Raw genomic sequence first — 24,797 nt, forward strand, 5'->3', positions numbered from 1 at the left:
AAACTTTGCTATAGAGCCAAGGTGGCGCAGTGGTTAAATGCAGCACTGCAGGCTACTGCTAGATCAGCAGGTCAGCGGTTCAAATCTCACCGGCTCAGGGTTGACTCAGCCTTCCATCCTTCCGAGGTGGGTAAAATGAGGACCCAGATTGTAGGGGGCAATATGCTGACTCTCTGTAAACCGCTTAGAGAGGCCTGAAAGGCCTATGAAGCGGTATATAAGTCTACTGCTATTGCTATTGCTATTGCTATTGCTATTGCTATTGCTATTGCTATATGGGAGATCCCACATATCTCTGAGTGTGCATCTCACCCAGAGATTTAGGTGACAATAAAAAAATAGTCAAAAGAAGCTTGTGAAAGGCCTCCTTTGAGGTTTTTTTGGTCATAAAAATGCACTCTGATTTCAATTCATATTTTCGAGTTGACTCTTTGTTCTGCTCAAGCGGCAAGTTTGCCCAAGTTACGAAAAGAGTTAGGCAATCCTTGACTTACCACCGTAATTGTTGGAGCCAGAATTTTCAATTGCTAAGCAAGGCAGTTATTAAGTTGGTTGCTAAACTGACCAAAGTCAACTGACCCAGGGTCAACTGGCCAGAAAGGGGTGGGGGGTCATCTGGCTATAAAGACAGAAATGCAATCACTCCCTGCACAATTGCATAGCCAACTACTTTATCTCTGAAGATGCCAGCTGCGGTTGCCAGTGAATCATCAGGATCTGTGGTTTGGACATTCATCCATTGCCTAAACCACAAACCCTGAAGCTCAACAATCCCCAACAGACACTGGCCATGAAGGCCTGGACTAGTATATCTTTCTCTGTTTATTTATGACATTATTTCTATTGATTCTGTTTGTGCGTGGTTTTCCTATTCCTAGCATATTCTGAGCAGACAAAATAATTCTAGCTCAATCAGCTGCTCAAGTTAACATTGAGGAGGAACAATAATTGGTAGCCCCAAAGTCTAGCTGAAGAGGAATGGCCTGACTCCTAGGGCACTTGGGTACCAGACTTGGTGTATTCAATTTGCTGAAGCCAATTCACCATGGCCAACTTATGATGAGAAAACTCAATCTGCACGCACATTACGAAAATTCAGCAATCCAATTTAAATATTTAAAGTAATTAAAAAGATATTTTAGTTGTTGTCATGTACATTACATTTTGTTTCTTCTTTTGCATCCTTTCTTTAATTATTCTATTCCACCATTTCTTTGATATTAGTCTAACTGGTCACCATGTTGCTTGTGTCTTTAAAATGTGTATTGTTTTATTTGTTTCCTAGTATAATTTGATTGTTTATTAGTAACCTATGACTATCACTAAGTGAGTTTTCTGTGGCTAGTTGGCTGTGGTGAGTTGGTCATGGTGAGTTGTCCTAGACTTTGAGTCCTAATTGCAACTGTTGAAGCAATGACCTATCAGGATAGCACCAACAGGAATGGACATTTGAAATTTTCCAGTGGACACGTTTCCACAAAGAAAGGAATAGCAGCAATCCTGGCAATAAGAATAATGTTAAGGGTTCGTGGCAGGAGTTTGTTTACGCTCTTATCTGAAGGCTTTACTGTATCTGAAAAGTAGAAAGACTATGTCTACCAGACTATCATACCCTGAAAGTCTGGACATTTGCCCACATTCCCCCCCCCAAAACCACATAACTGCCATGTTGCAATGTCTTAGCCATGAGAGCTTAATGGACATTCTTCTCTCATTTGGCAAACCATTCAAAAGGAAATTTTCTTTTATCAAATGGAAGGAAAACTGGAAATGAACCTGCTGGAGAATTTTACTGCCAACATCAGTTGGCAGTATAGAGGAACCCTTGTAAGATTAAGAAGGGTTCCAGCTGTTACTGCACTACCAGTCAGCAAAAATGAAATGAGCACCTCAGGCACTAAGTTCTGAAGGATCTTGCAGATCCTGTCTTTCAGAACAAACTTCCCACTCTCTAAATCCAAGTTTGGCCAAAAATGAAAAACTTACTAGCCCAAACTGTCCTTTCACTTCCTCTTTTTTTTCCAGCAGCCCATATACCTCTACCTTCTTTGCTATCATTTTTTTTGGGGGGGGGGATTTGCAAGTAGTTTTTTAGTGCAAAGGGATTCCTTATCTACGGACAAATAATTCCCATGAAGAAATTAAAAAATGGAAACGCAAACATCTCTGAACGAGGAAAAAGCAAACCTTTTCTCTTTATGTGAAGGATAACTTCTCTCAAGTCAGCTTACTTTTGGATTTTAATGGATGGTGGGGCTGAAGCAAGAACAAGGTATGGATTCCTCTCACTTTGCCTTTTCTTCTCTTGATGAAATCCTCTCTCCCCCCAAGCAATAGAGAAAGACCATAGAGTTCTCCCCAGTGCTTGAATGGCAGAAGGTCAAAAGTTAAATGAAATTAGAGGGAAGACTTTGTGAAAGAATGTTTTGGGGGGGCCTGTGGCCCCTCTGGGTTCCTAGTGACAAAGTTATCCTTAAAAAGTAGAATCATTGGTCATCCAAAGAATTCTAATCATGTTCTACCAGGTTAACCAGATTCCCTGGTTAACAGAAAAAGGCTGTGAAATCGGCCTTTAAAGGAAATGGGCTATCAGAAGAATGGGATTTAAGACTATCTGGATGACTTAGTCCACCATTCTGTTACCAATATTGTCAAACATGATGAGTCCAACTGAAACGTCCTTCCATTACAATCTTTTCACCTGAGTTCTCCAGAAATCAGCATTCAGAAACATATTGTCTTTGATATCAGGGTTAGCGGCTAAATCCCTATTGATCTCTACAAATTATGGCAGACTAATTCCAAGGTGTATTCCAGGGATTCAGCAACATCCCTTTAGAAGACGGGTATGCAAATTAGCCTTTTACAATTATTACCTTAATAAAATTATGAAGAGCTAAGGGAAAGAATGTTGATCTAAGAATCTCTTCCATAGACAGGAAGGAAGGAAGGAAAGAAGGAAGGAAGGAAGGAAGGAAGGAAGGAAGGAAGGAAGCCTTTCTATTATTCTATTCAACCTTTCATTGTGCCTGTCGTAATTACTGTAAAATTGAAGGTAGTCCTCAACCTATGACCACAAATGAGCCCAAAATTTATGTTGCTGTGGGGAATTTGTTAAGTGAGCTTTGCCCCATTTGGCAACTTTTCCCACCACATTTGTTAAGTGAATCACTGCTGTCCTTAAATTAATAACTCCGTTGCTAAGTGGGTCTGGTTTCCCCATTGACTTTGCTTGTCTGAAGGACACAAAAGGGGATCACGTGTCCCCAAGACACTGCAACTGTCATAAATGTGAGTCAATTATCAAGCATCCAAATATAAATCATGTGATCCTGGAGATGCTGGAGAGGTCATAGGTCTGAAAAATGGCCATGTCACTTTTTTCAGTGCAATTGTTAATTTTGTATTGAGCTGTTGTAAATGAGCTGTTGTAAATGAGCTGTTGTAAGTTAAGGACTACCTGTATTTTGATTTATTATTATTATTGTTGTTGTTGTTGTTGTTGTTGTTATCATCATCATCATCATCATCATTATCATCATCATCACCACCACCACCACCCAAATGCTGCAATAAACAAACAAATGCTATCGTTTGTGATGAGACATATTTTTGAAGCAAATGTGCATTCTTCATATAATGGAATTCACATTCTCCTTTTTAGGCACAGATCACATTCTTTCTGGATTTCATCGTTCTGTATTAGAGTAAAGACAGAGTGGGTAAATTAGTGCATGTCAAAACTTGCCTTGTTTGTGCTTTACTGGTTTCTTCATTACTAATTCTCAAAATCTGAAATTATTTTACATGCCCAAACTCCTTAGTAGGATTTCAAAAATAAGAGGCTGACAAAGCAGGGGGAAAATCAATCATATCATCCACAGCTATGAGACAAGCTTTATTCGGCTGCCTGTTCTTATCACAACCAGTTTGTTAAAAAAGAAAAGCTTTCCATATTAAGGATTGGGTTGTATTTGTTGGCTGAATATCAGGACACCAAAGGCTTAAGGCTGAATCAAACCGAATGAAATATTTGGCAGTTCAGCATTCAGTGATGATCTGTAGCAAGCTACAGTATAATCCTTTGTGCTTTATGTAACATGTAATTAATCAAGAATTAGGTCCGATATCATTCCCCCCCCCCCAGCAAAGAGGCTGGCACAACTGCACCAAGGTGGTGTCTGGGTTCTGACCCAGACTTCCCAAGAGCATGAAGCAAACTCCTGGTGCCGACAAAAAACCCTTTTATTAATTGACTGTGAATTCTACTGATTCACATGCAAAATCTTTCAAGGGAGGATTTACAGTCACAGACCTTATCTGGCTTAGAGAGCTGACAGACAGATATCTGCAAAACTTGGCAAGGAGTCTTGGAGAGTCACGAGGCAATTAAGTGAACTAATTGTCTCCTGCAAACTCCATTCTTTTGCTCCTCTTTTGTTTCCTCTGGGAGGGGCCATTCGTCGTCCACTTGTGGTCTTACTCCCAAATTGACCCCTTTTCATTAGCTGTTCCCTTCATCTGGCAACTCCTTGTATGTACACACTGGGAACAGGCTCCAGCTGTTCATCTGCTTCACTGATGTCTGACTCTGAAGACAACTGACAGCTGGCATACGGCTCTGGTCCCCTCTCTGCCTCCAACACAGAGCCCTCATCAGAGCCTTCCCCAAACTCCAGGACTCACCCATGTTCCTCCCCAACCTCCGCTGCAGCTCCACTGGCTGCTCTTACTACATTTCCTTTTTTTCTCCATAGTATCAACGTATTGTGTGACTGATATGCTAGTTAATAAAATCTGATTTTAAAAAAAATCTGAGCATCATCGTTACTGATTTTTCTGGGCAAGTCTCTATCCTAATGTGGTTGTGACAACTCTCTCCTAATTTAATGGTCAGAATGCGAGCAGTCAGGGAGGTTCAGAAAGATTCAATGTCACAGAAAAAGGATGCCTTCATTAGCAGCATCCGCTACAGTAGCTCCAAAGTGCCACTTAGAGAAACCCAAGAATAAGGTAGAAAAAGATGAGAGGAAGCAGCATTTGAGAAACGGGGAGATGAAGCAAACATGAAAGTTCTGAAGAGACAGAACTTTCTACAGCAGGGGTGTCAAAATGTTGGCCCATGGGCCGGATGCGTCATGCGCAGGCCATGCCCACCCCAGCTTCGTAAAGGGAAAATCATTGCGATCAGTCATGTGACAGCAACGTGATCCGGCGAGTTTGACACCCATGTTCAACAGGCACCTGTTTTTAACTCAAAGGTGCTTTTTCCAGAGGCAACAGCTTTCAGAAACAGTAATAATGACCAGATGACTGCAAGGAACATAAACCATTCCCCACCATTGAGTGATAACTGAAGAAGCTTCTCATATGAAAAAAAGAAATGTCTTTAAATAAAAACAATGAAAGAAAGATCAGTTGCCTCTTGAAAAAGCACCTTTGGGACAACCATAACCTGGATGACTGAGAATCCCCCTAGACATCTGTTTTTAATTTAAGAAGAGATTGGACTGCCATTTAAACTCTTTAAGGAAAAGATTGGACAGATATTTATCTGGAATGGTGCAAGGTCTAGAATAGAATAACAGAGTTGGAAGGGACTTTGGAGTCTTCTAGTCGAAACCCCTGCTTCGGCAGGAAACCCTACACCACTTCAGACAAATGGTTATCCAACATCTTCTTAAAAACCTCCAGTGTTGGAACATTCACAACTTCTGGAGGCAAGTTGTTCCACTGATTAATTGTTCTGATAGGAAATTTCTCCTTAGTTCTAGATTGCTTCTCTCCTTGATTAGTTTCCCCCCATTGCTTCTTGTCCTGCCCTCAGGTGCTTTGGAGAATAGTTTGACTCCCTCTTCTTTGTGGCGGCCCCTGAGATATCGGAATACTACCATGTCAGCTACCATGTCACCCCTAGTCCTTCTCTTCACTAGACTAGCCATGCCCAGTTCCTGCAACAGTTCTTCATATGTTTTAGTCTCCAGTCCCCTAATCCTCTTTGTTGCTCTTCTCTGCACTCTTTCTAGAGTCTCAACATCTTTTCTACATCGTGGCGACCAAAACTGAATGCAATATTTCAAGTGTGGCCTTAACAAGGCATTATAAAATGGTATTAACACTTCACATGATCTTGATTCTATCCCTCTGTTTATGCAGCTCAGAACTGTGTTGGCTTTTTTGACAGCTTCTGCACACTGCTGGCTCATATTTAAATGGTTGTCCACTAGGACTCCAAGATCCCTCTCACAGTTACCACTACACATGCATGCCTTTAAGTCAGTTTTAATTGTGCAAATCCCTGCAGTTTGCTGTGCAACATTTTTCACAAGTGATTTGCCATTGCCTTCTTCCTGGGACTGAATGGAAGAGACTGGCCCAAAATTACCCAGCTGGCATCTTATTTAAGACTGCGGCAAATCTTGATTTCTAGCCTAGCATTCTTTAACCACAACACACTGGCTCCTGGTTTCTCCTTTTGCTATTTTTATAAACAAGAATGTTTTTCGGCTTATTGACTATTGTTTTTAAACAACTTTTTTTCTTGCCTTGATCTGGGATTATGTTGGCTTTTTCCATCACAGATGTATAATATTTTACATTTTGAGTAATATCCTCATTAATCATTTCTTACAAGTCTGAGATGTTCATCTTAGAGATGGATTTTTTTTTGGTACAAACAGAAGACATTGAAAACTGATTATACATTCACTTACGCGCACAAGACTTCAATTTCCCCTGATTAAAACTTATGGGAAAAGAATTGGAGGGATGAGATATATTTTTGTGGCATCTCTAAATTGGCTGGAGCAGCAGCTCTTTTAATTAAGAAGCAGATCCTGACCCTATTATGAAGAGTATTTTGTTCCAAATCAACATTTAAACATTTCAGCAATCAGTGAAGTACAGGGATGACAATCCTGGAACTTTGTTTTGAGTCAATAATTTAACCGTGGTCCATGTGAGATATTTTTCCCCCTCTCTTTCCATAATTTAAATTACTGTTTTAAATTGTTTTGTTTTAATCAATCCCCCTCAGGTGACCGAGTTTCAGAATCAATTTCTCAAGACTGAACCACATATTTTTTGCTGTATTTTCATTCTCTGTTCCTTATGAAAGCTTGAAAGAACTAACGTGAGATTCAATTTTTCAGGTAAGCGCCAGATTCAGGAAATGGTTATTGCTCTCTTATTTTGTTACCTTGGAATCGTTTTCCCATCCTAAATTCATTTAGACAATTTGATTGACTGCTTACTGATTCGGTCATCAGGTCTTAATTATTAGCACAAACAAACAGGATTTCATGTTTTAGACACTCCTGGAAAACCATGCTGAAATGAACAGCTGCTGCCTGTAGATGTAATAATGTTTTTAAAAGCATATATTGCATAGAAAGTGCTAGAGGAAAAAAAATAGATTCTCTGAATCCATCGGTCTATGGAGATTCTCAGTCATCCAGGTCATGGTTGTCCCCAAAGGTGCTTTTTCAAAAGGCAACTGGACTTTGTTTTTCCTTGAGGATGTTTTGCTTCTCCTCCAAGAAGCTTCTTCGGTTACTGAAGTTCAATAACAGAAGACACTTCTTGGATGAGAAACGAAACGTTTTCAAGGAAAAGCAAAGTCCAGCTGCCTTTTGAAAAAGCACCCTTGGGGCAGTCTGAATCAATCTGATTTTCTTTCTCTACCTGACCAAAGGGTTTTTGATGAGGAGCACCTTTTTGATATTGTAATAGGGGAAGGATATAAACCTCATTCCTTTTTTCCCCTCATTCCATAGAAGGACCATTGTATAGAATTTTCTCTAAATATTCATGAACAACTTTACAATTATCATAACAAAAACCTAAAAAATGTTTTAAAGGAAGATAGTTCCTAAGCATGAAAAAAATGTTACATTTTGCCACTCGCATGGCAAATCTCTCTCTCTCTATAAAAGCCAAATACCACTCACTCATCACGAAATCTCCAGAACTGTAAAGCCAACAAACTTGAAATTTGGCACGTATGTTCCTCTTGGCTTCTAGATGCTCTCTAAGAAAGGATTTTTCAAAATGACCATCAGATAATTAGTATTTCTTATACAGTAATTAACACGCTCTGATATTAAGGAGTTCTACTCCCTCTCCCTACCTGAGAAAACTCTGTTCCAACTACCAGTTGCTTGACATTCCGTTACCTCAGTTCAAACTGGCAGATGTTCCATTCCTTCATTCAGGAGTGGTCTGGGGCTCCTTACAGTACCAAACGTCAGTAGCTCACAAAAATGTCTACGCCTTCACCTATGGAACTGCTTCCTGACTCAAGGTGGTGGGAGCAATATTCCCTTAGGTGTTTCAATCACCGACTACCACTGAGCCAATGGATTGTGAACTGAATTTCTCCTGTATAGCCCGATCACATAGTTTCATCAGCTAGTAATATAATATAAACCACAATGTTGACTCGTACAAATTCACTCTTCTTTTCCGGATTGGCATAAGATAGCAGAAGCTCTGCACAGTTTTTGGTTGGAAAACCCTGCAATCTTATTCAGAAGCAGAACAATTAGGGCTCTGCGGTGTTCCCTATAAAATTCACCATAGAGGCAGACATGCTCAATAGATTCACACAAGGCCATACAGGTAATGGCCATAGTATTCTTGTATCTATCTTCCAGTAGGACTGAGGAGGATATTGCACCGAGATAGACTTGCTCTGGTTCAGAGCATCCTGTTGCAGCTTTTCAACCTATCAGCCCCAAAGAGCTACAGAAAACTGCCCACATCAAATCGGTATTCTGTAGAAATCAAACAGAGAGCCAGTTTAATGTAGAGTTTAAGCACAAGGCTAGAAACCAGGAGACTATGCATTCTAGTCCTGCCTTAGGCATAAAACCAGCTGGGTTACTTTGGACCAGTCACATTCTCTCAGGTCTAGGAAGGAGGCAATTGCAAACCACTTCTGAAAAAACCCTTCCCAAGAAAAGTGGAGATTGTCTGTGGAGATTCTCTGTCATCCAGGTCTTGGTTGTCCCAAAAGTGCCTTTTCAGGAGGCAATTAGATTTTCTTGTTTTTCTTTGAAGATGTTTTGCTTCTCATTTTTCAGCATCTTGGATGAAAAGTGATACATCTTCAAAGAAAAACAAGAAGTCCCTTTGCCTCCTGAAAAGCCGCTTTTGGAGCTTGCCAAGAAAACTGTACAGACTTGTCCACTGTCCAGGAAATGTCCTAGAATCAGACACAATTGAATGGAAAAATATTCAGTCAGGCATTGCTTCAGCATTATTGTGGCTCATTCAAAGCCCTGTAAGAGTAAGGAAGAAGTTGAAAATCCTGTAACTCAGTTTACTCCTTCCTTCCTTCCTTCCTTCCTTCCTTCCTTCCTTCCTTCCTTCCTTCCTTCCTTCCTTCCTTCCTTTCTTCCTTCCATAAACTGTTAGTCTACCTCTCCACCTATGAGAGAGAGAACAAGAGACAGAGACAGAGACAGAAACAGAGAGACAGAGACAAAGACAGAGACAAAGACAGAGACAGAGAGAGACAGAGAGACAGAAGGAGAGAGAGAGAGAGATTGTGATTGTGATTTAGGGATTTAGGGACACTTATATGATGGGTTGTGGTGCCTCAGGGGCTACGACGCTGAGCTTGTCAATCAGAAAGGTCAGCAGTTCGGCGGTTCAAATCCCTAGCACCACATCATAGAGTGAGCTCCCGTTACTTGTCCCAGCTTCTGCCAACCTAGCAGTTTGAAAGCACATAAAAATGCAAGTAGAAAAATAAGAACCACCTTTGGTGGGAAGGTAACAGTGGTCTGTGCACCTTCGTTGTTTAGTCATACCAGCCACATGACCACGGAGATATCTTCAGACAGTGCTGGCTCTTCAGCTTTGAAGCAGAAATGAGCACTGTCCCCTAGAGTTGGGAATGACTAGCACATATGTGTGAGGGGAACCTTTACCTTTACTCATATAAAGTAAAAGTTGCTAGAAAATTGTATGTTTGTTGGCCTCATCAAATGTCTCATTACATCTCTGAATAAACTATAGCAAAAGCAGTTAACAATAGCAGTTAGACTTATATACCGCTTCATAGGGCTTTCAGCCCTCTCTAAGCCGTTTACAGAGTCAGCATATTGCCCCCTCAATCTGGGTCCTCATTTTACCCACCTCGGGAGGATGGAAAGCTGAGTCAACCCTGAGCCGGTGAGATTTGAACCGCCGAACTGCCGAACTAGCAGTCAGCTGAATTGCCCTTTAGTACTGCACTCTACCCACTGGGCCACCTCGGCTCTATGGCAGCCTGGTTGTCACTATTCTAATATTTCCAACCATTTTACCTTCAACCACAATTTTTTTGGATCTTCATCTTTTCTGTTATTTTCATACTATGATGTAATGATATATTGCAAATGTATATGCCTTGACATTTTGACATTTTTTGTCATGGTGTCACTCAAGGCCATTGTTAATATTTTCTAAATTTTGAGTTCTGGCTGCAATAGTCTATGATAACTGACACCTTTTGGGGGGAGGGGGGAGTTGAGAGTTAATTTAGAATCTTCTTGTTTGAAGAGACTTATGGTTACTCAAATCCTTTGGCCACCTGATGACAAGGAAGGACTCACTGGAGAAGAGCCTAATGGTGGGAGCGATAGAGAGCAAAAGAAGAAGGGAATGACAGAGAATGAGGTGGCTGGATGGAGTCACTGAAGCAATAGGCATGAGTTTAAATGGACTCCAGAAGATGGTAGAGGAGAGGGAGGCTTGAAGGAATATTGTCCATGGGGTCTCAATGGGTCGGACACGGCTTTGCTACTAAATTCTGTTAAGATTCATGTTAATCCAAACTGCCACTCATTTACCATTTGCTCTAGTGTTAAAAAAAATACCTCAAATCATACCATTGTGCTAAAATACAGTATGCAGCATTTTGCCTTGCTTTCCACTTGTATCATTTCCACATGTAAGTTCAACTTCCTTAGATTCCCAAGATTTTCCAAGTCCCAGTAAAAAGGACAGTTGCTTAGAAGAGTCACAAGTTTTTGGAATTGCTTAGGTGGACACACACACACACACACACACACACACACACACACACACAACCCAGATTGGGCCTTGACTGTAATCACAGCTACTTCTTGGAAGCAGCATAGCTCTGGAGCCAACTCAAAGTGCTCTCAGCAGAGTAAACGAGAAAATTAATCTTAGACAACTGTTGCCCTAGAATTTTGTTTTTAAAAATGCTTGGAAAAAGGTTGTATTCAAAGCAATCTATGGAAGTGTATATTTCAGCAGACGCTATCATGCACATATTTTTACTCACTTTCCTTTAGAGAGTGTGTGTGTGTGTGTGTGTGTGTGTGTGTGCGTGCGTGTGTGTGTTTGTGTTTATGTGTGTATATAATCTTTCCAGTTACAAGGATTTTTTTTATCACAGAAGCGTGAAACCCAAAGCATGATTGCATTCCCATTTCTCTTTAAGTTCATGGAATGCAAATCAGACAGGGTTGTATTAATCTGAAAGCCAAACAAATATCTGCTCGGTATGAAGCAAAGATGCTTAGCAGCTACTCTTCCTCCTTTGGGATGACAAAAATGATAATTACTAGCTGGAAGGAGAGCAGTTCTCAGATGGAGCCGGATCTAAGCATACTTGTATTCAGCTTTCTTTTTATTTGTAAGACTAGCAAAGTAAAAAATTGCAGTCCCAGCGCTGTTCTGTTCTCCATTGACTCAGAAATACTTCCATATAAACTTTTTTTTGTTTTTTAAAAAATTAAATTGCCTGTCTTTAGATGGAGTTACCAATCACCAAGATCTTTGTGTACTATTTCACTGCATGGCTACTTCTGTTTTCTATTAGCACTTCAGAGCAGCTTCAGAATTAATGTGACAGAAGGAAAAGAAATTTTTCTCAATCTTTTATTATGCCCTTGGCTTGACTGTCCTTTTTGCTATGGCATTATATTAGGCTTTCAATCAAACCAGCTACAATCCAGTACTTATGCCTTTATCTTATACCAAGAAAATAACATGACAGCAGAGCCTTCCCCAGCTTATACCTTGGAAAATCTTCACTCTTTTGGTTCAGAATGCTTTCCTGAACATTCAGGTTTCAAGTACACCCATACATAACATTATGGCACGTAAAGAATTAGAGTTCCAGTGGTGCGTTCCAGTGGTGGGTTCCGGATCCTGTTCCAATCGATACGGATGCATCGTACCTGCCAATGACACCTCTGCAAGCCTCTGCGATGCTCCAGCTGCTCGGCGGAACATCACATAGGCGCTGTATGCACGCACCTGTGCGGAAGCATCGAAGGCTTTAAAGGACAGGTAAGGAGCGTGGGCGGGCGGGCCCTCCGGAGCACCATACTGGTACGATATCTGTTGCTCCAGGCAGGCTCCAGTACACCCGTACTGGGGCGTACCGCTTGCAACCCACCACTGTACTGTTCTTTAAAAACTTTTCTCAACTGAAGATTAAAATTCTCTATCACTGCACTCATGTCACTGTTTTCTTACTGAAAAAGTCCAATCACATTTCTGAACAGATGGATGGATAGATAAATGATAGATAGATAGAGATGATAGATAGATGAGAGAGGGAGGGAGAGAGATTTGGTGGGGGGATCAAACTTTAGGTACCCATGTATAACCACAACAAGGATATCACAACAATCATTTTTCTGTGTGCAAAAAAACACGTTTTGGATATGAGATTTAAATAATAATGACATGTAAAAATGGAACTAGGACCAAAAATACATTAACAGTAACCAAAATTCCTGATAAGGAAGCCTGTCTTTAAAAAATTGGTGAAAAATAAAATATTACTGACACTTAATGCATCTCCACTAATAAAAACTCCAAAGTGAAGGTATCACAATCCAAAAAGCACCACACTTCTTTTATCATTCTTCAGCTGTTTTCCATTGGTTCCATTAATTGCCAAGCGATGGTGGAATGTTATTTTGTTGGCAGCTTTAGCTCTGACAGTGATGTATTCCAAGTATCTGCTAATACTTAAACCACAAGTCCTCAGCTTGATGCATGGCAATTATATCACATAAGGATTTGATTCAAGGGTTTAACAATTCAGTTCAAAGGAAATTCACTTAAATCTCCAAATTAGGTCATTGGTGTGGATCAAATTATCAAATCAAATTGGTTGCTCTTCAACAGGGGCAATAATTTTAAGGCCTTTTTTTTGCTAACTCAGAGACAGACTCTTTCTTTCTGAATTAAGTTGATCTTCTGAAAAAGTCTGACTTTAATTGAAGATTCAGATGCGATAACTCGGAATCAAATTGATCTAAATTGGTTCAAACTGGATTCGACTGGAAGTTCATCAGCTAGACAAATGAGGGGTGTGTGAGCTCTGACAAACCAATTCTGAGATCCTGTATTTCACTAATGAGTATACAATGAACAATCAAGACTGACTTGACAACTCTTCCAAAGGAGGTGAAAATTAATTCCAACTTTATTGCATGTTAAATCTTTCACAGTAGAACATCCAAGTTTTGGAGATGAGAGACCATCCATGCTGGTATAGTCTTCACAAATACTTATCCTTGAGTTTATCATTGACTCCAGTTTTGTAAACATAAATACTACAAATACAAATGAAAAAGTACAAAAGAAACTTAAAAAGGGATAGTAAGTCAACCTCTAAGTCATCAGACTTCTGACAAACCCAAGAGGGGCAGGTGAGACAAAGTAGTCATAAAATGAATGAGCAAATAGGTACACTTTACTAATCACTGCACACAAGTTCGCACACAAAACACACAGCATTAAAAAAATACATTTACAAGAAAGTGGGAATGATAAGTGAACTTGAATCTGCTTTGCTTGGTATGCCTCATGCCTGTCCCCAGGTATTGCTTAATCAAATGGAGCCCTCCTGGTCCTATGAAGTCTTACTCTTAACCACTCACTATACCTTAATGTGTTGGATCTTAATAGATTTCTTTCTTTAGGGATGGAAAAAGTTCAGATTCTAACATCATCTCTTTTTTTTTTCATTCTAGATGTAGTCTTTGACTCAAGCTATTCCCCCGTTAAAACCTGAGTTTTCTCAGCTTCACATAAGTCCTGGTCACTTCCTTCCATCAGAGGGTTCTTCAGAGGCCGCAGAACTGGTATGTCCTACACTCTGAAATATGTTGTTAACATAGAAATGACAATAACACATTTTCTATAGAGGAATTATTGAGTCTGCCATTTGTTCTTCTATAACCCTCTGGTTTGGTACAGCAACCAAACAGTACAGATCTGGACTCCAACAGAGAGTTAGGACTGCAGAAAAAAAAACAATTGCAACCATCCTGTCTTCCATGTATACTACATGAACCAGAAAGAGAGCTGATAGAATATCTACAGACCCATCACATCCTGGATATAAACTGTTTCAACTCCTCCCCTCAGGATGATGCTATAGGACATTGCATGCCAAAACAACTAGACACAAAGACGGTTTTTTTCCTTGTGCCATCACTCTGCTGAACACCTAATTCCCAGCACTGTCTTATGTCTAAGGATATTTACCCATGTAGTATGGCTGCATTATTATTATCCTTCTCATCTTTTCTACTACATTCTCTTATTGGTATTATTCTTACAATTATTATTACTCTGTTGTTTTACATGTACACTGATAGCTTCTGTGCTGGAGACAAATTCCTTGTGTGTCTAATCACAATTGGCCAAACAAAGTATTCTAATCTGTTCTGTTCTGTTCTAGACTCTACTCTACTCTACTCTACTCTACTCTACTCTACTCTACTCTACTCTACTCTATAGTTTTTAAAGAATGAATATATATGTATGTATGTGTGTGTGTGTGTTTGTATACTCCTGGAAACACCAAACCTGAAGTAGTCAGAAGCAGCCTGAAGATGACGAATGAGACTTCGTCGAAACGTCGCCAAGACATCTCCAATTCTACGTGGGAGAAAACCCGAACAACTGGAGACCTACATATATATATATATATATATATATATATATATATATATATGTATGTATGTATGTATGTATGTATGTATGTATGTATGTATGTATGTATGTATGTATGTATGTATGTATGTAGGTCTCTAGTTGTTCAGGTTTTCTCCCGCGTAAAATTAGAGATGTCTTGGCGACGTTTCGATGAAGTCTCATTCATCATCTTCAGGCTACTTCAGGCTTGGTGCTTCCAGGAGCAATGTTGTCACACATTGCTCCTGGAAGCACCAAGCCTGAAGTAGCCTGAAGATGATGAATGAGACTTCGTCGAAACGTCGCCAAGACATCTTCAATTTTACGCGGGAGAAAACCTGAACAACTAGAGACCTACATACTGACACCCACAAAAACCTCAGAATGAATATATATATATATATATATATATATATATATATATATATATATATATATATATATATATATATATATATATATATATATATATATATATATATATATATATATATATATATATATATATATATATATATATATATATATATTAGTTTACTATTATCACTATGAACAACAGTCATAATTTAATGACATTTTACCCTGACAAGCAAGCTAGAAATTTATTGAACAAATAGCTAAATTCGTCTTCAAAAAAAAAAGGAGGGGGGAGGGGTTATTGTGAAAATCTTCCTTCAATTGTCTTCTTATATATTGTTCCTCTGAATTCTGGGACTACTATGAGACAGCATATGATGCTAAAGGCTAAGGAAATACCATAAATATGGCTTTAAATAAATCCTGAAATCTTGTAACCAATAGTTATCCTCATCCACTGTGGAAATGCCTTTACATCTCAAACTATTCATTTCTTCCTTCCTAAACAACTTCTAACCACTTCAGAATGCTATGGTTGTGGTGCTCTTTTTTTTTTTTTCCTCCTAGTGATTGCAACTACTCCATTTTAGAAGAAAAGAGAAAATTATATAGTCATATGCCATTGGAGGGAACATCTATTTATGTCCCTGGTTAGTATACTATCTAACCTGACATTTCCTTTAGAGATGTGAGTTTCTTTTAATAGAAATATTCCATACTAATCTTAACAAGGAGCTATAATTTTCTTATGTAGTGCAACAGTCATTAATTTTGATGTCCAAGTGCCACATATATTCTCCAGAACTGGATTTTTTTTTTAAAAAAAGAAAAGCATCAAAGAAACCATGAAGTAACCCTGCAGATAGGTTCCAAAGTAAGTGACTTGTTCCACAAGAATCTGCTCATAAACATGTGCCTGAGGATTGTTTTTCTTGTTTTTCCTAAGATACTATCTCATAGAAAGACAGGTATAAAAAATTTATAGAGATGCAGTACATAGAATGAGAATTAATAGGCTAAACTGGCAAATTAAATATTAAAAAAAGATCCCCTAGGAAGTTGATGGCAAAACAGTTACATACTGTTGGCAAGAAAACTTGGGTGAAGTATTCTCTATTCCTTTCTTTTTTTAAAAAAAATATTTTATTAAACATATTTTTGAGTAAACTATTCTCAAAGAAGTCCATGGCAAACCATGAAGTAACTGAAAAAAATCAAACACAACATGGAGAAATATTTGCGCGCGTGCATGCGCGTGCACACACACGCAAACACACGCACACACACGCACACACACGCACACACATGCGCACACACGCACACACACGCACGCACACGCACACACACGCGCACACACGCGCGCACGCACACACTTCTCCATTAATAGTAGAACTCAGGGTCATTCAGGGAGACTTAGCATTTCAGATCTATTGTGTTTCGGATTTATCTTTGTATACATTACGATTAGACCAGTGACATGTGGTGAGGTTTATGGCTGGTGATGCAGTCTTCTCTCCCGACATCCCACTGTCTAAGGCGCTTTCTTTCTTTCGCCCACCTGAGTTCTGACAGGTGGGCAAAGGAAAGCGGCAGCCCGCTGCTGGCTTTCTTTTGCCCACCGCTATGTCCAACATAGAGGTGGGCGAAAGAAAGCCAGTGGTGGGCTGCTGCTTTCTTTCTTTTGCCCAGAGGTGGCAGCCCGCCTGAGCTGCCCACCTCTGGGCAAAAGAAAGCCAGCGGCGGCCTGCCACTTTCTTTCTTTTGCCCAGAGGCGGGCAGCTCAGGCGGGCTGCCACCTCTGGGCAAAAGAAAGAAAGTGCCAGCCCGCTAGCTCGCCTGAACTGCCCGTCTCTGGGCAAAAGAAAGCGGCAGCCCACCAGCAGAGGCGGGCAAAAGGCCCGCCTCTGCTGGTGGGCTGCCGTGGACCCAGAGAAAGAAAGCTGGCAGGCTGCCCTCCCTGCCTCTCCCCCCTTCCCTCTCTTTACTCTCAAACAAACTCTCTCTCAAATTTAGAGAGAGTTTGTTTGAGTGAAGAAACACACACACACACAAATTACTTACAATTACTTACAAATTACATTAATTTTGAATTCCTCCCCCACTCTCTGACCTACATACCTTTTCCAGCTGTTTCACAGAGGATTTCAACTCTGCTGTTGCCTGCCATCATGAAAATGTAAAAATGTAAAAGGAAAAAGGCAAGAGCTGCTGAGGTCAAGCTGGGTTAGCTCCTGCCAGAGTCCCCAATGGATGACTCTGCTTAACTGTTTAAAAAAGCCTCTAAAAAACGCCCTCTACAGGAGGAGGCAAGAGAACCACGTGCCTCATGTACATAAGGAATTTTTCGGCTTTTAACCCTTGCTTAACTCTGCTCAAGTGATCATAAAGTCAGACTAAATGAGGCACGTGGTTCTCCCACCTCCTCCCGTAGAGGGCACTTTTTTAGAGGCTTTTTTAAACAGTATAGCACTAAGCAGAGTCATCCACTGTGACTCTGGCAGCAACTATCTCAGCCTTTTTCCTCTTAATTTTTTTTTTCATGATGACAGTGGTGAGGCTCTGCCTCCCCTGCCTCCCCTGACTGCACGTCGCTGGATTAGACTACAATAATAAACCAATCTAATCAACAAAACTCAGAGTCAAAGCTTCAATTTTTCTCTACCTCAGGCAAGCGAGTCCAGAAGTGAACCATTTTCCAAGTGGAAACAAAGTTAGCTGTATTCTTTCTTTCTTTTTTAAATTAAAGAAGTCATCGCGGCTAATTCCACCAGGTTTTTCAGTCAATCACCCATTGTGGGAATTAAAATATTGTACCATTTTGGTGCATAGAGCATTCTTGCTGTTGCCATCCCCTTGAAGTTCCTATGTCAGTCTAGGCTAACCTTTGCTCTTTGATCTCTCTCAGGCATTATTCTTTGGGATCATACCCAAAAAAGTATCTATATCTCTGGGGGTTTTTTTGTCCCCGTTAACTGAAAGCAAATGCATGGAACAGAAATTGTCAGCAGGTTTCCTTGGAGGCTGTGGATTTCCTTGAAGGAAGATAAAAGGGAAGGATAACTAGAGCAGACGTGGTTAGAGAGTGGTTAGAGTGCAGTACTGCAGGTTACTTCAGTTGACTTCTATCTGCAGTTCGGCAGTTCAAATCTCACTGGCTCAAGGTTGATTCAGCCTTCCATCCTTCCAAGGTGGGTAAAAGAAGGATCCAGATTTTGGTGGGCTGACTCTGTAAACCACTTAGAGAGGTCTGTAAAATTATGAAGAAGTATATAAGTCTAAGTGCCAGTACTACAACTGCAAGTTGCTCCTCTCTAGACAATGTGCCTCACCAACACTTTCTGACACATGTATATTTTTCTCCTTTGGATGCAGCTATGCTGCAGAACACTTATGTACATATATATTAAAAATCTCTTAGTGCTAACTCTACATGAAATTCTGCTGTGTAACAGTGGGGAGATAATGAAATGCCAACCGGAGCTAACAAGGCGAGCCGTCTAGAGAGCTGTAAACTGCCCATTTGCCATAGTCTAACATTGCCAGCTGTTCTTAATGAACCTGGAATCTTAAGATGCTTTGCACTGCTTCAGTGTATTAAAAACAGCAAGAATACAAAACCATCTGAATAAATAGATTCCGTGCAGAGTGAAACCTTATGTTATGATTATCTAAAGCTCTCAGAAGAGTTGCAGGTGTTATTCTTTCTGATCTGATGGAGCTGATCTGTAATCCCTGGAGTATATGGTAGGCTGGTTTGATGGACTAACAAGGAAGATCAGAGGACTACACAAGAAGTTTTAAAAAGAGAGCCTGGCCTACATTTAGCTTTAAGCAGGAAAAACACTATGGGGAGGAGAGAGTGATGTTTTTTTCCACATTTCCTTTGCCACTGTAGTGGTAATGAAGAAGACCATTGTGTTTTGAGGAATTTAGTGGTGTATTTTGAGTTCTCCTTCACATTTGGCATGCATTTGTTGTCCGCAATTCAGATCTGAGCCTGGTGCCAAAGCCAATAATGGACACCACACATGAGGTGCAGGTTTTCAGATTGCTTTTTATTGGAGTACTCCAAGAAAAAAGGGTTCCTGGTCCAAAGAACCAAGAACAAAGGCTTAAGTAAGCTTCATACATTTTCACTAAAGGAGAAGGCCGGACAAGGTGAGATAATAAGAAATATCATCTAATAAACATTTTAGTAATAATTCTACAATTTGTTCTATTGGTCTCTAGCTATCCCTATTCCTAAGCCTTGCCTAATGAATGCCCCAGGAGTTATCTAATACACATTTCATTTGCTGCAGGCCATCCCTAACCTTTAGCTGAGGTCTGCAAGTTGTCTAACTGCCCATAATTGCTACAAGCTTTACACATGCATATGTCTTGTTGATAAGCATTCTTTGTTCTTGCCACACAGACTCCCACAGCTACAGTCTTCCTGATTTACTTTCAAGTGTGTGCCATGACCTTGCTTTAGCAGCCAGCCCAGGAGTGGGTTCCTGCCAGTTCTAACCTCTTCTATAGAAGAGGTTCCACAAATCTACAGTGCCGTTTAGAACCGGTTCCAGCTCCCTCCCCCTGCCCGTCTGCACATCATCAAGATGAAGAGCAAGAGGAGGAATTCTGGGAGTTGAAGTCCACAAGTCTTAAATCTGTCAAGTTTGAACACCCCTGGGTTTTTTTTCTAAAGGGTTAGGGGTGCAAGGGTCTTGTAAATTGACAGCTTTAAGACTTGGACACTTCAATGCCAGAGTTCCTGAGCCAATATGACTGAGGAGGAATTCTGGGAGTTGAAGTCCACAAGTCTTAAAGCTGTCAAGTTTGAACACCCCTGGTTTTTTTTTTCTAAAGGGTGCAAGGGTCTTGTAGTTTGAAGACTTGCATGATGCCAGAGTTTCTGAGCCAACATTTTGCTTGCTAAGCAAGAGCATTGTTAAGTGAGTTTCACCACATTTTACAAGTTGGCCACACCCACCCAGTCACATGACTGCCAAGTCACTCCCACCCAGTCACATGCCCAGCAAGCCACTCCCACCCAGTCACATGGCCGGCAAGCCACTCCCATAAGCAGGCCACACCTACAGAAGAGGTTCTAAATTTTTTTGAAACCCACCACTGAGCCAGCCCATCACATTGGCAAATCATGCATTGCCAAGGCAAGATGTATATTTTAATGTAATCTACCAGATCCCCTGCGTGGATTGCTTCTGTGACTATGTAGGACAGTGTGGGAAGGCAGCTAACCATCAGATTACAAGAACACAAGTGAGTGGTCAGACAAGAAGACCCAAATTCATTGGTCATCTCAAATTGCAACAAGCAAGGACATGCATTCAATTTCAAAGCTACTAGGATTGTTGGCCGAACAGGTACAAAAATAACCAGGAAAATGATTGAAGCCTGGGAAATGCCCCCCCCCCACCAAATCAGGCAACAGGAGTGGTGATTTACCACCACTTATCAGGCACCTAAGAGGCCAAGGTCTTGGCAGCTCAAGGAAACAACAGCCCATGACTTAATAACCAGCCATCAACACCTTAGTCAACAACTAAAAAAATGCCACATATAACCAAGAACCACATAAATGAGCCATGACACCATGAGCCATGGTGTCACAGTGGTTAGAATTCAGTACTGCAGGCTACTTCTGCTGACTGCCAATTGCCAGCAGTTTGGCAGTTGGAATCTCACTGGCTCAAGGTTGACTCAGCCTTCCATCCTTCCGAGGTTGGTAAAATGAGGACCCAGATTGTTGGGGCAGTTGGCTGACTCTATAAACTGCTTAGAGAATGCTGTAAAGCACTGTGAAGCAGTATATAAGTCTAAGTGCAATTGCTATTGCTAAATACTACACATAGAATAGCCCAACGCTCACCTTCTGGTAAGACAGATGTTGGGTTTCAGCATGAGTCCAAAAGCTCAGAAGACTAAACCTCTGGTCCCTGTGACCGATCTAGAATGGATCCTGCAACATTATCCTGGGACATGTACATTTGCCTTCATTCATGGAGAATTTCATTGCATTGAAACTCTTTAAATTGGTATTTTAACTGATGCATGGAAATTTCATGTACTAAACCACTTAAAGTGGTGACCATCTCTGCTCCCGATCTTAGTAAACTACATAACCAATATTCATATAAAGGAATATATTCTTTGGGCAATTTAGGCTATTTTGAGATGAGTGATAACTGAATGATAGCTATGTACAGTATATGTTGGCAAAACCACAGCAATTATGCCTAGGGAAATCTTACAGAGAAGAAAGCGAAAGAGAGAAAGAAAAAGAAAGAAAGAAAGAAAGAAAGAAAGAAAGAAAGAAAGAAAAGAGGGAGAGAGGGAGTGTGGGAGGATTTTAATCTAAGTTTCCTATTGAGAAATATGCTTTCAGAAATAGTCAGAGGCAATGAATACGAGCTCATCACTTCTCTGATGCCTGCAAGGCATACTATTGGTAATATGATTGTACAGTGTCCTTGAAAAATTGTATGCATATGTGCGCGTGTGTAAATAACACTTACTGTCACTTTAAAGATTACATATCGTGTAAGCATTCTTATTCAGTGATTTCCCATGGACCATAAGAATTTGCATTGCTTGAGGTGGTTTCTACTTTGAAGAACTTTTAAATCACCGAGGAGCTTATAAAGGTTTTTACATCACTGGGCAACTTCTCTTCCTTTGAGAGTCTTCATGTTATTGTGCAATTCCCCCTTTGAAGATTTACATACTGATGAAATGGTTCCTTTGAAGATGGAAATATTTTTTGGGTGAAAGGCCTGAGTGTGTGTGTGTGTGTGTGTGTGTGTGTGTGTGTGTGTGTGTGTGTGTGAGAGAGAGAGAGAGAGAGAGAGAGAGAGAGAGAGAGAAGGAGAGAGAGAGAGAGAGGGAGGGAGGGAGGGAGGGAGGGAGAGAGAGGGAGGGAGAGGTTGGAGAGGGGGGAGGGGGGAGAATCTGTCTTAGGGGTGTACATATTTCAAAAATCTTTTGGAAAAAAGAGCTTTTGATTCTCATCAGCAAAAGCACGGGTGTCATGTCTCCAATATTCATAAAAGTAGCATCTGGTTTTGTTCAAGCTTCTGGTACAAAAAAAATATCACCATTTTAAAAAATTGTTGTCAACTTTAACGAGCTTTAAAATAAGAGCATATCTCACTTCTTTACCCATTTTTTCATTAACTATTCATTAACTATTTTATTTATACTGACCTCAGAGGTGTACTCAAATAGCCAAATGTGATTGGGTAAGACTGCAAATAACAGAATGACAGAGTTGGAAGGGACCATGGAGGTCTTCTAATCCAGCCCCCTGCTCAAGCAGGAGACCCTATACCATTCCAGACAACTGACTTTCCAGTCTCTTCTTAAAAGCCTCCAGTGATTTACACAATTTCTGAAGACAAGCCATTCCAGTAGTTAAGTGTTTTCACTGTTAGGAATTTTATGTTTGGTTAATTTCCATCCATTGTTTCTCTTCTTGCCTTCTGGTCCTTTGGACAATAAGTTTATCCTCTCTTCTTTTTGGCAACCTCTCAAATATTGGAACTAATCCCATAGCTCAACGAAGCCCTATTGGATTCCCTGGGACTTTCTGTTGAGACAGCCACATCCCAATAGAATAGAATAAGGATAGAATAAGAATAAGAATAAGAATAAGAATAAGAATAAGAATAAGAATAAGAATAAGAATAGAATAGAATAGAATTCTTTATTGGCCAAGTGTGATTGGACATACAAGGAATTTGTCTTTGGTGCAGATGCTCTCAGTGTACATAAAAATAAAAGATACATTCTTCAAGAATCATAAAGTACATCACTTAATGATAGTCATAGGGTACAAATAAGCAATCAAATCATACTAAGAAACAATACAAATTGTAAGGATACAAGCAACAAAGTCACAGTCATTTAGTCATAAGTGGGAGGAGATGGGTGATAGGAACAATGAGAAGATTAATAGTAATGCAGACTTAGTGAATAGTTTGACAGTGGTGAGGGAATTATTTGTTTAGCAGAGTGATGACATTCAGGGAAAAACTGTCCTTGTGTCTAGTTCTGGTTTGGAGTGCTCTATAGCGTCATTTTGAGGGTAGGAGTTGAAACAATTTATATCCAGGATGTGAGGGGTCTGTAGATATTTTCACAGCCCCTCTTTTTGACTCGTGCCGTATACAGGTCTTCAATGGAAGGCAGGTTGAGAGGCAAGATTGACATTAGGAGTTGATATCAGAACAGTTTTATAACTTGACAGTATCTTTTGGGAGAAAAGTATACAAAATGTGAAACTGCCCTTTTTTTAGTACTAACAGAAGTATTAGTATTAGCAAAATATGAAGATTTTCTATATCTTGCCTGGGGGTTGGTTCATATTGCTTCTGCCGTGATGGATAGTTTTCATCTTATGATGTTCATTCCCTCTTCATACATCTCATTTGATATTTAGTTCCTAATTAGGTTTGATCATTGTAAAGGATCCATTTTTGCACCTTCACAAGCTTCTGATTTTCTCAGTAGCATTCAAGTATTGGTTTAAGCCTATGGAACTAGAGGCTTATTTAAAAAAAAATAAAACAGCATTTTGGAGAAAAATTGAAAGGAGAAAGATGAGAAAGAAAAGAGATGGGAGAAAGTTAAGAAAAGAAGAAAGTCAGGGAGATGAGATAGAAAGCAGGCAATAGGTTATATGACGTTTAATGCACTCATCGCCATGGATACACATTACGTTTCTCCTTAAGATTTTGGTCCAATGATTTACCATCGTAATATTTAAGCTTACATCATACTAATATAATTTGTACAACGTTTTAGCTCGCTAATTCCACTTTAAAGCTATATCCATATGGTTTTCATTTCATCTACATAATCCCCAAGCTCTGCTAAAAAGTCAGGATCAGACATCACTTCCAGTAAAGATATATCATTTTTTTAGGGCAGTAGAGCTTGCTTTTGATATTTCACATATGGCAATTAATGCCTACATTGATTTTTTTATTGCTGCTTCAAATATATATGCACACAGAGAGAAAACAAAAGGAAAAAAGAAACAGAAGAAATCCGTCAACATCACTTAAATTTTTGCAAATGCAAAAAAAACAAAAACAGATTTTCAGATTGCAACAGGGTTATTATGATATCTCCTCGCAAACAAAAATGTGGTGTAGGACAATATCAATGGCACATGTGTTCTAGTCATTCCCGACTCTAGGGGACAGTGCCCATCTCCATTTCTAAGTCGAAGAGGCAGCACTATCCGAAGACATCTCCGTGGTCATGTCGCCAGAATGACTCAACGCCGAAGGCGCACGGAGCAGTGTTACATTCTCACCAAAGTGGTCCCAATTTTTCTACTTGCATTTTTACATGCTTTTGAACTGCTAGGTTGACAGAAGCTGGGACAAGTAACGGGAGCTCACTCCATTACATGGTGCTAGGGATTCAAACCACCGAATTGCTGACCTTTCTGGTCGACAAGCTCAGCATCT

Source organism: Thamnophis sirtalis, unplaced genomic scaffold (assembly GCF_051295495.1).
Source record: "Thamnophis sirtalis isolate CommonGarterSnake01/CBP01778 unplaced genomic scaffold, rThaSir2_p1.2 scaffold_14, whole genome shotgun sequence".
NCBI lineage: Eukaryota > Metazoa > Chordata > Lepidosauria > Squamata > Natricidae > Thamnophis > Thamnophis sirtalis.